At 46.2% G+C, this 14,918-nt stretch overlaps 1 protein-coding gene across 3 annotated transcripts in view; it reads left to right on the forward strand.

Moving 5' to 3' along the window:
• Positions 1 to 14,918, forward strand: part of RAB11FIP4 (RAB11 family interacting protein 4) — a 112,522-nt gene that overhangs the window by 72,005 nt on the left and 25,599 nt on the right. The window contains exon 1 of one of the 3 annotated variants that reach the window (XM_041409295.1): positions 14,623 to 14,676. The exons of the other annotated variants lie outside the window; for them this stretch is intronic. The gene's annotated coding sequence lies outside the window, so the exon portion shown is untranslated. Of the gene's footprint in view, positions 1 to 14,622; positions 14,677 to 14,918 lie in introns of those variants that run through there. 3 annotated transcript variants of the gene reach the window in all.

Consider the following 14,918-nt stretch of genomic DNA (forward strand, 5'->3'; position numbering starts at 1 on the left):
GCAGTGCATTTCTGCTCAAATTTGTATCCACGGTTTGTTGTGTCACCTTTGATTTCTTTTGAGATTCACTTCTCATTCCTTAATCACGTCAAGCACTTAAACCCAGTGGGAATTTGGAGTAAGTCAAGAGTTTTGAGCTCAGCCTCTCCTGCTGTCTGAAGCTGAAATGAGCCAGCCTCAAGAGCTCCTTGAGATACCCTTTTTGAGCAGGATGTCCTGTCCTGTTTACATCGAAATTACAGCTGCCTTGATAATTTTTTTTTCCTTCATCTCTCTGACACAACACGTGAGAAATCAGGGATGCAGGCTGACCTCCTGGAGGAAAAGGCATGCTGCCAGGGTAGTAGATCTCAAGTCTTTATAGAAGGAAGTGTCACATTACCAGCTGATTAAAGCCGTCTGGCAGAGCCTGAAGCACAAAGCGTTGAGCCAGAAGCAGTAATCCAGTAACTGTCTTGAGAGGAGCCAGTGTACCTTTTGGGGCGTTCCCAGGTGAGTCCCTGCAGTGTCTGCAGCCTCAAAGGACAATCCCCTGGGTCTTGTGCATTCCTGAGTTTGGGGTGGAGAAAGGCATTTGCACTTTGCAGAAGGGGCTGAGGGCAGGATTGGTCACACCGACCTCACACGCTCAGGGCGTGCTCAGGTGACAGAAAGGCTGATGGCTCTGACTGGAGTATCTTTAGCTCCAGCCACACAGGCAGCCTAAGAAGCCCAGCAAACTGCAGCTGTGTAGTGAACTGGTGTTCACCTCCCAATACATGAGATAAGGAGCCAGGTCCCCACGGGGGCTGTGGCTCTTCTCACCCTCTCTCCTGGGTGCCTGTGCCTGCTGTTTGTGGTGCTTCATGTGGGCTCCTGGAGGGGCTGCCACATCCGTGTGAATGCCTTGAATACCTTGAGGTTTTGGAGTGGCATTAAATGTCTGTATTCGGGCAGCTGAAGGCAATCTTCAGTCATGATGGACACCAGGTAGGAGTGACTGATGGTGCTGATCCATCCCTGGGCTGTCAGTGCTGCCTCTGCCTGCCTGGGGCTGAGCTAGCAGGAAGGAAACAGGGAGCAGACACTCCCCATCAGGGATAACTGACAGCATGGGGCCTGTGCAGACACTGCAATTATTTCCTTCATTTTCCTTTTTCCTAATTTTAAGATGTGTGATGGCCATAGGGGGGACCACCTACTGTTATACTGTGATTTGAGAAAGCCTTTGAACTTGTTTCTCTTGAGCTTTGGTCAGCCAGATGTAAAACAGAAGCAATTAAAACATGGGAGAAGTAAAAAGACCTGGAAGAAGGATATGGAAGTCTGGTGTAGGAGCAGAGCAGTCTGGTAGGACACACTTCCTGTCCCGTCCCCGTTTAAGCTTGGTGGATGAAGGACACCAGAAGCTTCCAACTTGTCTCCTGGCCCTGGGAAGCCTTGGCCTGCCTGGAGGCACTCTTGGGATCAACACTGTCCCCAGGCAGGGCACAACAGCACCTAACAGGGGGATTAAAGCAACAGAGATGTTCATGAAGTGTGGCTGGGACCCAACACGGGTGAGTATGACTGAATGAGGGTTTTGAGGGCTAATGCCAAATGTATCTCTGTTGAAATAAAGGTTTGCTACTGATGTCAGTAGCTTTCAGACCAGGCTTGGGCAAAAGTGCTGGTGCTCACCAAGTCATGTGGCGGCCTTTATCTGGTGGCCAGCTTCTTTTAGCATAGTTGGATGTCAAAAAAACACATTGCTTTTCCCAGGAGCAGCACCTGGAATATTGGTTTCAGCTGGGGAGCTCTGTGATGGACTTTATTCATGGCTTGGGGAGACTTCCATTTTTTGTATTAATAGTGATTTAATGATAAAATGGCAGCATGACTTGGGAAGGAGAGAGAATTGATCCAGTGAGGCAGCCTCACAGATAGCTGAGTCCAGTCTGCTGGGGAGCAGAGCACTGCTGTCACTCCAGGCTGCTGCCCAGGGCTCAGTCATTTGTCTGAGCACCACTGAACAAAAGCACAGATGAAGAAGGAAATGCATCCTCTCTCTCTTCCACAGCAGAAAATTAATTGTGAAATAGTCTCACCCTACCCTTGCCCATTACTCAGGGAGGGAAAGAGTGGAGCCAAATATTTGAGGAAAATGTTTCCAGGATGAGGGTAATTCCAGTCCTTGCAGCATCCATCCTAGCAGGGTACTGCACTGAGTCCTGGGGGTGGCATTGCAAGAATGGGAAAAGAAACATCCGAGTCCTGACTTTTTCACTTTTCTTGTCTGAGCTTGGAGAAGTCACTTGAGAATAGTTTTAGGGCTGGAGACCCCCTAGGCTGTAGTCCTGCTGTTCAGCAAAGCCTGTGTTTCTTTGAGCTTTTATCACACAAATATGCAACAGAAGCAATTAAAGGATGGGAAGTATATGTCTGACCACCTTTAAAGGCAAAGCCTCTCTCTGTCAGATTTCTTTGCAGTGAGATGGCAGTAGCCACTCTATCTTTTCATGCAGGTGTTAGAAAATTACACTGATTAAAAGTACACAGCTGGTATCCCAGCTGTGTTGCTGTGGAACTTCCTTGTTCCGTGTCTGCCCTGCAGCACACAACAGCACCTCCAAAAGGCCAGTGAGTGAGAAAAGCTTCTCCTGGGCCATTTGGGGAAATGAGTGCAGCAGTTTGTTCACAAAACAGCAGCATTGCAGGTGAGCAGCACTGAGCCACCTGTGCAGGCTCCCTCTGCAGTAACCCCAGGTTTCCTCATGTCCTTTCTGGTGCTCTCTATCTAAAAATGACCCTCTATTGGAATAAACTTGTGATATGTAGAAACTATTGCAATGATCCAGAAGAAACCGCAGACTGGAGATGTGAGTTTCTCACTGCTTCCAGTTACGCACACACAATGGGTCCATTTTACATCAGCTGGCATTTGTCAAACTTATCACAGTTTATGGTTAGCACAGTGTTCTTTTGGGAACCATTAAGACTGTGTGTGTCACCCAGGGAAAAGACCACAGGAATCCAATTCAAAATATTTGCATTGCTTGCAGCCAGGCTTCACAGCACGGCAAGGGCGGTTCACAGTGCTGCATTTTGGAGCTGTTGGTGTAGCTGTGCCCCAGGTACTGAGCTGGGAATTAAAGCAAGGGCAGAAGGTGACAGGGACCCTGTACATGTGCTGCTGAGGACAGATGGCTCACAGCCACCGCTTCCCTCCTCACTGCTGCCCAGTTTATACTCTGAAAAATAACAACAAAAGAATTGACTTTATGAAAGACATTTGCATTTGTGATATTTACGGTACAGAGCCTGTTCCTCCTACTTAACTGTATCATGAGTTAATCCATTCATTTTAGCTGCAAAGCCTGATGCTGAGTTGATTTACACTGGATAATTCCAGGTTAACTAAGCTACAGTCACTGAGCAATCCCAGTTGTAAGAACGTTCTTGAGTGCTGGGAGAGAAATAAGAGAAGATGGAAGCAGAGACACACCTGGCAGGCAGTCAGAGCAGTGTGAGTGTTTACAGACCTCACTGTGAAACAGGAAGGTGAGGCTGGAAAGAGCTCGTGATTGTGTGCCTGTATATTCAGGCTTACAGGTGGGGTTTGTGTGAAAGAGGAAGGTTTGACAAAAAGTGCTGATGAAGACCAGGCTACTGTCCCAGTACAGACTAAAAATACATTGCATTTGTCATTGTGAACATTTGCACTTATTAATAGCCAATATTAAAAATGCTTTCTGAGTCCATCTGTTAAAGTGTCTGGCTCAGGCAGTGTATGTTCAGGGTAAGTTTTTGAAAATTCCTGCCTTGGGAAAGATTTTTTTGCTGACTTTAAAATGTTAACAGCATTTTTCTGAAATTTGATAAAAACGTTTTACTTACTCAGGTTTATAAATCATTATCAAATTCTCACTATAGCACCACTGTATTGAGGTCAGAACTGGATATGAGTGATCCAGCCTTACATTGGCATGGTCAGGACTGTAGCCACCCCTTATCAGTACATCAAGGACTTGGATAAAATAGAGAGATCATGCACCAGGTGAATGATTAATGGTGGTAGTTTTGGAGAACCACTTAAGACAGGATAGCACATGGATACAAGATTTATGTGCTGGGAAGTTTGTAAGAAAAAAGGCCCTTACATTTTCCAGCTGATCACAGGACATCACCATTGTGGGATATAAATCTAGAAGATATAAACATTTATCTCAGTGTGAGTGCTGGCTCAGTGTGGAATTGAAGGGGCTGAACAACTCCACACTGAGCCAGCCCCATGGTGTGACAGGGCTGAAGGGAATCTCTTCCTGTGAGCCCTCCAGTCCCTTGCAGTGGAGGGACAGGACACCTCCTGCTGCTTTGGCCTGGAGGAGCCTCTTGTGGTGCTAAAGCTGCCATCCCTTGTGTTGTTCCAGGCAGCAAGTGCATGTGAGGGTGAGCATCCCTTATCAGTGGTTTCCATGCTGGTGACTGGTTTGTCCTGGTGACTGACAGCTGTGGTAATGAGGTTATTGTGAGGAGGCAATCAGTGCACAGAAATGTTTTTATGTCTTGTGGTCTGGGATCTTGGGTTTTTGTGTCCTGAGAGGCTCCAGCTGGCTGGGCCAGAGCAAAGGGCAAAACACGGAATGACTGTACAAGAAAAATCCCTGTTGCTTTCTCATCTGCATTAGGGATTAGTTTGTCAAAGTCATTGTAGGGCTGTTTGCTGTAGTATCAAGGCAGTTTTCTAAGCATTTTTATGTACCTTGGAAGTAAAAATACCTGGGGAGCAAGGCAAGTCCATTAGTCCCTATGAACAACTGGTGGTTCACAGACGCTCCATTTCTAGGTAAATCCCCTCTGCTGCTCACTCTCTCAGTGCTCACTGATCTCTGTTGACTTTACTGCAGGTTTTTACACAGCTGGCTTATCTCTGTACAGTGCTGTGCCCCTGGGAGCCTCAAATCTGGGTCTTGGCTTAGACTAGAACAAAATACTGAGGGATCTGGCTGGGCAAGGGTGGCGTGGAGGAAGAGAGTATAATTCTGATTGCAAGGTTTGATAAAAATTTACCTTTTCTTTTTTATTCTGTGTTTTTGTCTCACTGGAGTTGTGGAAGCTTTTTCCAAAGCACCACTTTCATAATGCAAAAATCTTGTTTCCTTTCTCTCTCCCCACTGAACTTCTGCTTATTATATATCTGTGAGATGCAAAAAAGAGCCTCAAACCAGCAGTGGCTACAACAGCTCCAGTCTCTCATGGACAAGATTAAAATCCACCAAAATGAGATGTCATGGAAAGCATTGAGTTGTCAATCTTTGGTGCCACAGAAAATTGACTTGCTGTCTCTTGCTGCTGCAGTACAGAGTCCATGGAAGTACCTGGCTTGCTGGATTTCAGTATGATGAAGATGGGTGATGGATAGGAGCCAAAGGTAAAGGAATGTGCTAGGGATGGCCCAGGTTGGAAATGGGATGATTTTGATGTCTGTACCGAGTCGTTAAAGCTAGAATTCATGTTCCAGATGATAAGATGTCCCTGTGTAACTTTTAAATTAGAATCTGTATGTTTCTTACTGAGATTGGACTTCCCTTGGTAATATCCAACCATGCCTCTGAAATGCTTTGTAGGCAATACTTATAGGAAGTAGTGGGGGTTTCCCATCTGAACATTAATATTTTAATGGTTGCTATTTTTTAGCCATATCCAAAAATGAGAATTCTCTTTGTGGATAGAACTGGTGATTGAGCCCATTCCTGACATTCTGCATGATCCAAGATCCTAAACCCAAAAGTAATCCTGAGCCAGGCATGTAGGAATTTGCTGCTGTCAGCTTGGACTGAAATGATTTTATGAACATTACATACTGAAACAGGTTTGGCCTGGCAGTCCAGCTCCCTGCTCACAACTGTGGCAGTGTCTCTCTGTCAGAGGAACTGGAAACATCTGGTTCCTCATTTGGTGAAGCAAAGAGCCAAAAGTGAAAGAAAAGGCGAAGCAGCCGAGTGCCACAATGTCACTGAAGTGCAGAGCCACCAGAACCAGATGAGTTCAGGTCTCTCTTGTATCCATGGAGACCCCGGGACTGCAGGGGCTGGGGGCTGTCACGCTGCTGTCACCACGTGGCCACAGGTGACAGGAGGATGGCAGGGAGGACCCTGCCGGGGTCAGTGCTTGCACTGCCAGAGGTCACAGGTCACTGTGGGACAGCAGAGCCCAGGCAGAGCCACACCATGACCTGGAGGAAATGGCCAAACACAGCAAACAGTTCAGCTCCTGCACTTTGCAACCTTCTCGTGACTCTGAAAAGAACTCTCCACTCAGCCTGGATGGAGAGGCCACAGCTGTCAGTGCCAGGGGCTGAGCCAAGGCACCTTGTGCCCATGAGTGTTTTTTCCCTGCTGACACTGGGATAGATGACCAGCTGCTTCAGGAGTCCCATTACTAGGTATGTGCTACATGAAGATGGCTCTGGATTCATAGGACAGAAAAGATTAATGGTCTCAGATGCAATTTTCCAAACAAATAAAACTTTGATCTGCAATGTAATTTAGATTATCTAAATCCACACAGTCTGGGGCCTGAGATGTATCAGGATTCTCAACTAAAAAGCATTTCCTGTGGCACAGTTTGGTGTCTTTCAGGCATAGAAAATGAAAAACGTTTTCTTTTAACTTCCATGTCCCTCTTCTCCCCAGGTTTTGTTGCCTTTCCTAACCTTATTCCTCTGCTAAAAAACAGGGCTGGAGACAGGAACTTTTATCAGGCAGACCTGTGAGCACTTGTGAGGCCTTGTGTGAAAGAGATCACGAGGTGAAGCAGAAACTAATGTCTATGTTGCATTAAAAGGCAATATTTTGACAGAGAAGTTTTCTTTTGAGACAGAAAACTGTCCATTTGAGGGCAGAAAAGGAAGGATCAAACATCCTTCAAGCTGTGATCTATCATTATATGGTGCATGGTCAAGTTATCAGTCTAAACACTGTCCTGGTTTGCAAATCTCCATAAGCACAGATGTCTTTGGGCACAGTGGGCTCATTGTCCCAAAAAAAAATTGAAGGGAGCTCTTGAATGATGTCTTATTATAGAAATGTTGCTGCTAAAAGCAAATTCTCCCAGAGAGTAAGTGCAGATTGTTTCTGTTATTGGTTGCCACGGTCTCTGCTTCATTGAGACCACATGGCCCACTTTGTTTTTGTAGCTGTCTTTTATTAAAACTGACAAAGAGGTATCAGCATTTAAAAAGATGAGTCTTGAGAGTCCCCTGGGCAGCATTTTCATGCTGTAAAGTGATACTGGCACATTTGATCCACAGATGCTTTTAACACTGTGATAAAACAAAACTTTTCCTTACCAGGGTGGTCTTCTACACTACAGAACTTTCTGTTTTTTCCATGCTCAATGGGCCAAGAAGTGGAGAGAACCTGCAATTCCTCCTACCTTAAACTGTGCTCTCAGGATCTGGTCCTGTGTCCTAAGCTGCTGAGGACATCCCTGTGTGTTTAGTTTTTTTGAGGTATACTCTGCTGCTTCATCGAAGGTTCATAATGCATTTTACATTCACATGGGTTATCTGTACTGGTTTTCAGTGTTCCTGAGACTGGTGTCAGAAAGTTTTCATCCTACTTCTGGTAACCAACATTTACAGTCCCTAATCCTCTCCTGATCTTGCACCTGACTATCTAAGAAGCCAGTCAGAGTTTTATTTGAACACATAAACCTTGTTTGTTTTTATTTTTTTGGCATTATATTTGAAGGTACCTAAAAAAAATTTAGATCTGAGACATTTCATACTAGGACCTATCATGAGTGGAAATGTTTGACCTCAATCTGTCTGCACATCAGCTCCTGATCTGTAAAATGGGAATACCATCTTCTCTCATTTTGAAGAGACTTTATGAAGATAAATTAATCGTTGCAGAGCACTCAGATGTCAGAGTGATGAACACCACAGAAAAGCTTAGGGGGAAATAAATAGTTCTGTCTGCAGAGCAAGCTGTTAGTAGTAGCCATAAATAAGACATGAAGCTGCACTTTGATCAAGAGACTAAAGCAGATATTGAATAGTTGCTGATAAGCCAAGCACCAGCCAGCCAGGGTCCTGAACACATCCAGACCAGTGGGAAGTAGTGTGTAATTGTGTGATTAAAGAGATGTGGTAATGCAAATGAGCAATAGAACCAAAGTGAAGTTGCACCCATGAGCTCAGTGCAGGTTTGTTCTTGCTTTTGGTTGTTCTGTCCTGCAGCCTTGCTGTGTGCCATGAGAGAAATACTAACCCCTGGTGAGCATGAATTATTCTTATCCTGGCCAGCTGATTCTTTTTCTTTTCCTTTCCTCTGCTAACCAGTTGCGTTGCACAGAGCAGGGACTAAAAGCTTAAAAACATGTTGTGAAAACATGCTCAAAACTGAAACTACTAAAAAGTTCTTATGGCAGCAGCCGACAGACCATGCAAAGCATAGTCCAGCAGATTCATGTGTCAGAAGGGCTGTCAGAACCCCCTGCTCCATCTGCAGCTCCAGGCTCACCTGAGCCCTGGCCAGTTGCTTGCTTGGCTAGGAAAAAAGCACTGGAGCCTCCTCTCCCTACAGCCACAGTGGAGACAGGAGAGTAAATGTGATTCCATCTTTCTGGTGCAATATGGAGCCGCTTGCCTCCACCTTGGTGTAAGCCTGGAGGTGGCTGAGGAATGCTCACACTTTCCTTTCTATGCTCTTGTCAGCAAAGTGAGTGTGTCCATGCCCTTCCAGAGTCCTCACAGCCCATTTCTAAAGGACAGGCTACGTGTTTTTCACTTGAATTTGCTCATGTAACCTGTTTTGGTTTATTTTTTTATTATTGAGCATTTTGACAAAGGTGAAATAGAATAGATTTTGTGTCAGCCATATTTTTGTAATCTTTTGACAAAGGTGCTTTAATCATGGATTCACAGCTACGATTCTGAGATGCCCTTAGAGCTTGACATGAAAAACCTAATGGTATAGTTGCAGTGATGAACAAAATATAAACTGCTTTTCAGAGGGGGATATGTATCCTGTGCCATTATCTGGCCTTTGCACTCACAGCTCTTGACTACTTGTCCCTCATGAGGGGTTTTGGAGAGAACACAGACAATCCCTCCGAACGCCTCATTAAGCAACCAAAGTATAACCTGCTGATGGCAGAGAGGTTACAAGTAGCTCATCTCTGGAGAGAGCAGGGGGTGAGTCTCCTGAAATGTCTTCATGCTGTAATTGCATGTCACAGAGTCGGGCCCAAGTTCATTCCAGACCCAAGGAACTGATGCTCGTGGGTCCTCAGCCAGCCCCGTCCTGCCTTCGGTGCTCTCTCTTGCACAGAGAGCTTCTCCAGCCAGCCCTGCGCTTGACTGGAGCTCTTTGAAGGGCCTGGCTGTTCCTGGGGACAGGACACAAGCAAGCTCTCTGCTCTGAAGGTCATGGGGAGAGCAGACCCCTGTGGTGTAGAGTCTAAATTGCTGCTTCCTTACTTACTAAAATAAGCCTCTCTGCAGGCACTTGGGGTTTTGGTTTTTGGGATGGGAGCAGGGGTTGAGCTATGCCTGCTGCACCCAGAGCAGTGTTCCCCTGCAGCTGTAGTTTGGAGCTGACCTCCTCACCCTGTTCAGGGATGAAGGGATGGGGAGGGCAGGGAAGAAACTGCAGAAAGTTCTGGAAAGGCTCTGCCTGTTTCTGCCCCCTCTGCAGTCTTCAGCACCCCTGCTCTTCACTTGTCCTGTGTTCATCCTATCTCAGCCTCCTCCTGACTTCCCCTTAAATCATGGGAACAAGTTGTAGTTGGGAGCAAGTTCCTTCTGTCCTCTTTTCCCTACCTCAAAGTGTCTTTGCCTTTTGTGATTGCAAGGTCTTTGGGGCAGGGACTGTAAGCTCCCTGTGTTTTGGCAGAAACTGCCTTAATTAGGGATTGTTCTTGGTTTGTTCTGTTATAATAAAAGGGATTCATAATAATACTGCAGTAACTCACACCAGTCTTACTGCATTTCCTTCAAAGGAAGCACTCCAAAATAAGATGAGAGTAGATGAAATGAAGATCAGACCAGCTGTAATTACAAGTCTGAGATATCTCATTTTGGAGCAGAGCAGTTATACACAGTAGTAACTTGGCCAGCTCTTATTGTAGGGGAAAAACCTACACAAAAGGTATTTTTACATAAGTCTCTGTAAGATAGCCACCAGTATTCATCAGAGAGAGCATGATTAAAGGCTTTTGAAGCATGATTGGAGTTGCCAGTTTTCATAAGATAATTAAGATGCAGGTTTGGTGTATATATATTCTGGTGATCTCATTACCTTCATTATTAATTAGTCTCTGTTCTTCACATTTCAGCTCCAGTTTCTTGTCATTAGGGTGACTCGCCTGTGAGCAGTGAGATCTCTTAGTGAGATGCAGAGGAAGGATTCTGCCTCTGGAACAGCAGAGGAGGTGCCAGCCTTTGTTCAGAACTGCTCCAGAGAAACTGCAGTGCTTTGTACCAGATCAGCAGGTTTCCCTGCCATCAGCCCTTTCAGTGATGTGCCCTGCTCGGTGTTTCCTGGCCAGGAGCCCTGGTTTCACCAGGCACTCTGAGTGCTACTGGAAATCATGGAATCACAGAACCATAGAATGGTTTGGGTTGGAAGGAACCTTAAATATCATCTCATTCCAGCTGCCTGCAGTGCCTCACCACCCACAAAGGGAAGGGGACAGCAGTGATTTTGATTTAGGCACTCAGTGATATATTCAGCAATCTTCTTCTAACCACCCAAATAACAAATGTTTTCCCCAGATTTTCTCTGGCATACATCTGCAAGCATCTTTTTCAGGATGCATAGTGTTTGTTTGGGAGATCTGTGGGATCTGGCAGTGCCAAGCATCCTTTTACCAATGCACCTATCTCTTTTCTTTCCTGTGGTAATGAGGATAAAATTCAGTCTCCAGTAACAGCTACTTGCTCAAATCCTGGAGAAAACTCAGCACAGGTACTTTGCAGGTTCATTTAATACAAGTGGCATATGGAGGGTGGGACTTAGGAAAAAACAAGATGAATTAAGGTGGAAACTGAGTGTGAAGGGACACCCTGCCGTTTCCAGGGTCCAGCAGTTATGGCACTGGATGAGTGTAGGCAGTGAAGGGCTTTCCTCTGAAAGGCAGCAAGTCTGCTGCTGATGGGGTCACAGGTGCCGTGCTCAGGAGGGTCTCAGTGTGCAGAGCCTGCTCCTGCAACCACACACAAAGCCTGGAGCATATTTCAGTGTCTCTGGTCATCTGAGCAATCACTAACCTGCACAAATTCCTCAGCTGCCTGAAATGATGACAGGAGAATGGACTCCAGTCTCAGATGGGAAAAATGTGTCACGCAAGCTCTCCTTCCGAGGCGCTGACTCAGTTGAGCTGCAGCTGCACCAAGAGGAAGCTGCTGTCCCGGGCAGACATGCAGACACCCTTCCTCTGCACCCTTGCTGCTCTTAGGCATGAAACACTTAAAGGCCTGTGTCACTCCCAAAATTAATCCTCATTCCTTCAAGAGAAGCCAGTGATGGTCACCTGCCCTCCTTCAGCCATGACAGCGTGCTCTGCTTTTCCCTTTGTAGGAAACAAATAGTAAGTCATATTAAACAGAAAATTATCACTTTACCATGAAATGTGTAAAAATAAGGGTTTTGTCTCAATGGAGATCAAAGGCAGCTTATAACAATCTCTACTTAATCAGGCTTAGCTTTAATGAAGTGAGAAATTAACCTGTATTATAGCTAGGGTTATTACTTAATAAAGATTTTATACAGTCACTCCTTAATGAGGAGTGATTGTCTAAAGTCCATACATTTTCTAGGACCTTTATGAGAAATGCATCTATCAATGAGAGATTTGTGCCTTCTCAATTATTACTGTGTAATAAATATCAAAGCCCTGGGTAGCAAACTGAGTAGTGTGTTCAGCAGGTGTACCACACAGTTGTGCATATGTTCTTAACATTTCTATTATAATACTCATTTTAACTATTGCTGCTTTATCTGTTTAATGCTTATTTTATGTTTTTCTTATCACAAGCTGTTGAAAGTAGATCTGCGTCGGGTAATGGTTCTGTAATTGTCAGGTTTCATAATGTCCATAGTAGTGCCTGATCTGTGTAGCAATACAAACACTTCTGGCTTGCATCTTTCAGGAAACAATTACAAAATGTACCACGCATGTAACTATTTCATGTGTGATTGTTGTTTATTCTGCAGTGAGCCCCTGGCATACAACTGTCTCTCTCAAATTGATTACTGAAAGGAAAAGCAGATTTTAGAAGTGTCCTATTTAAAAAGCACTGAAGTCGTCTGTCCCCAAATGTGTCTTGTAGAAATTGCTTTGCCATTCATTTAGATCAATGAACAGGAGGATTTTGGGGAGGGGTTTTTGATTCCTGTTGTACCGTTCATTATCAGCTTCTCAGCTTCCCGGGAGAGCCCCGAACAGGAAGGGTCTGGAGCCCCACTGCCCCCGCAGGGAGCCCGGGGTCTGCTGGGTCCCCTTGTGCGGGACCTGCCCCGAGCCGTGCCCTGCCGGGTCCCGGTGACCTCCTTGCACACGTGGGGACGGCAGGCTGTGCTGGCTGAAGCTTGGCTTTCATCTGTCGCTGTTACACTGAACCTCGGGCATCCCCCGCCCTTCCAAAACTTCTGCGCTCAGCAGAGATGGAATTCTTTTCATTTTCTTTCAATGAACTGTGAAAAGGGTCAGGTTCAATGAATTGCTTTAAGCATTGTATATATATAAGAATTGGGGCTGATTAATTTCTCTTCTTTTGCTTTTTGAACAGGAATGTTTTACACTTAGGAATCACTGGCTGTGATGAAAATGAGGGTAGGTTCAGGGAATACATGGAACATGAGGTGTTATGCTGGTAGATGGGTTTGTGTCTGCCTGCTTTGCTCTGTTTTCTGAGAATTTCCTTATCCCCTGCTTCAAGTAACTTTTGGGCCTCTCTGGAAAATGCCCTGTCTTTGGACACAATAAAGTCCAAAATATTTTAGAAGTATAAAGTACTTAAGTAATCTTTCAGTGATTTACATGTACAGCATCTTTGTAACTCTGTGTATGAGCATTGTTTCAAAAGTACACCCCAAAGAGCTTTGCCCCTTCTGAAACACCTGGAGGTGACATTAAAGAGAGGCTTTGGAATATGGCCAGATCAAATGGCAGGGTAACGACTTTTCCTTTTCCGAGACTTTCAGTGCCATTGCAGTTGGGAGGGAGGTGTTAGTTTGCTGGCTGAATCTGCAGGATGGTGTTTCCTTCCATGTGTGATGCAGCAGTGACAACTGTGACAGTCAATAAGTGCAGGGTTTGGCTCCCAGATAGAAATGTTATGGAAAAATGTGGTTTTTTGTATTCCCCTTTCTGCCTTGTAGTCTTAATTCTGCAATGCCACAAAAACAGATTTTATTTTTTTCTTTCTTTTTTTTCCTTTATTAGCACAGACAGCACAGTAAACACAGCTCTTAGGAGGTGTTGCGAAAAAGGAAGTTACACAACTTCCAAGAAGTAAAGCGAATATAAAATAACAAAGTCAGTGTGACTGTTCTCAGCCTTTTTGTTTTGCTTCTCATTATCTTGTAACTAATGGGATTAAAATCAAGGACAAAACAGACATCACTTCCTAACAGGATCTGTTTTGCTTTGAGCACACTGAGGGTGCTTTAGCCTGTCACCATCACAGGGAGGCCGTACATGTGTTCAGTTGTGACTCTGTTGTAGGAATGAGGGTACACTGGGCAGGTGAGGCTGTGCCCTGTGACCCCTGATGTCCCCAGAGATTGTCCCTGCCTGGGGACCTGACAGCCCTCAGCGCCTGCTACTGCAACCCCTTCACTTAGGAAGTATCAGAAATCCAAAATCAGTCTGTAAAAATTCTTCTGTTCCATCTCAGATGTGTTCCTGCACACTTACCACCTGCAAGATTGTCCATAACCCTGGGGTGGGGAGGTCCTGTCCACCCTGGCCTTGAACACTTGTGGATGGGGCATCCACAGCCTCTCTGGGCAAGCTGTGCCATTTACACACGCATAATTATATAAAAACATATACATTACATATAAATCTGTAAATATATAAACATATAATTACATAAATTTTTATTATATATATATAAAATACACAGTTATGTAATATATCATTATATAATATAGAGGGAATTAATCGGGTTATAATCGGGTTTTAAGCCATATTTCATTCCTCAGGAACCCCAGGCATCTTCCCCTCTCACCCGCAATTGCGCATAAGTTTAATTACAGATAATTTTGAGCAATACCGCATTATTTTTGAGCAAAACCGAGTGACTACGACTAAACCCAGGAGCGGGGTCGGGCGCGCGTCACTCACACCCACCGGAGCACAACAGCGAACCGCACCCAGCCCGTGCGGCGGGCACCTTCCGCCGCTGTCCGCGCACCGCCCGCACCCCGCGCTGGGGTCGCGGCTCCTCGGGGGCCCCGGCCCCGGCTCCGACCCCGACCCCGGCCCCGGCCCCGGCCCCTCCGCGTCTCCCGGCAACGGCGGGGCGGGCATGCTCCGAGTGCTGCCCGCCCCCGGGGCCGCCCCCCGCGCTCCGCCCGCCCTCTCTGCGGGGCGGGGACGGGGCGTGGGCACGGCACCGAGCTCCCGGCGCCGAGCCAGGTACGAGAACCCCGCAGGAGGAGGAGGAGGAGAAGGCGGGAAGCGGCCGGTGTCTCCTGCGCGGTGAGGAGGAAGTTTGCGGCGGGGTTTTGCGGGTTTTGCGCGCCGCGGCGCCGGCGCGGGCTCTCGCTCTGCTCCTCCGGGGAACCCGCGCCGGGGCTGCGGCGGGAGGAGAGGGGGATCCGTGATGGAAGGGGGATCCTTGAGGCCGCTCTGCTCCGCTGGGGATCCACAAGCGAGGGGGGAAAGCATCGCTGGGGTTTTCGGTGCGGTATGGCGTTTTCGTGAAATGCATGAAATTGCAG

The sequence above is a fragment of the Onychostruthus taczanowskii genome, unplaced genomic scaffold (genome assembly GCF_017590055.1).
Source record: "Onychostruthus taczanowskii isolate IOZ18803 unplaced genomic scaffold, ASM1759005v1 scaffold30, whole genome shotgun sequence".
Classification (NCBI taxonomy): domain Eukaryota; kingdom Metazoa; phylum Chordata; class Aves; order Passeriformes; family Passeridae; genus Onychostruthus; species Onychostruthus taczanowskii.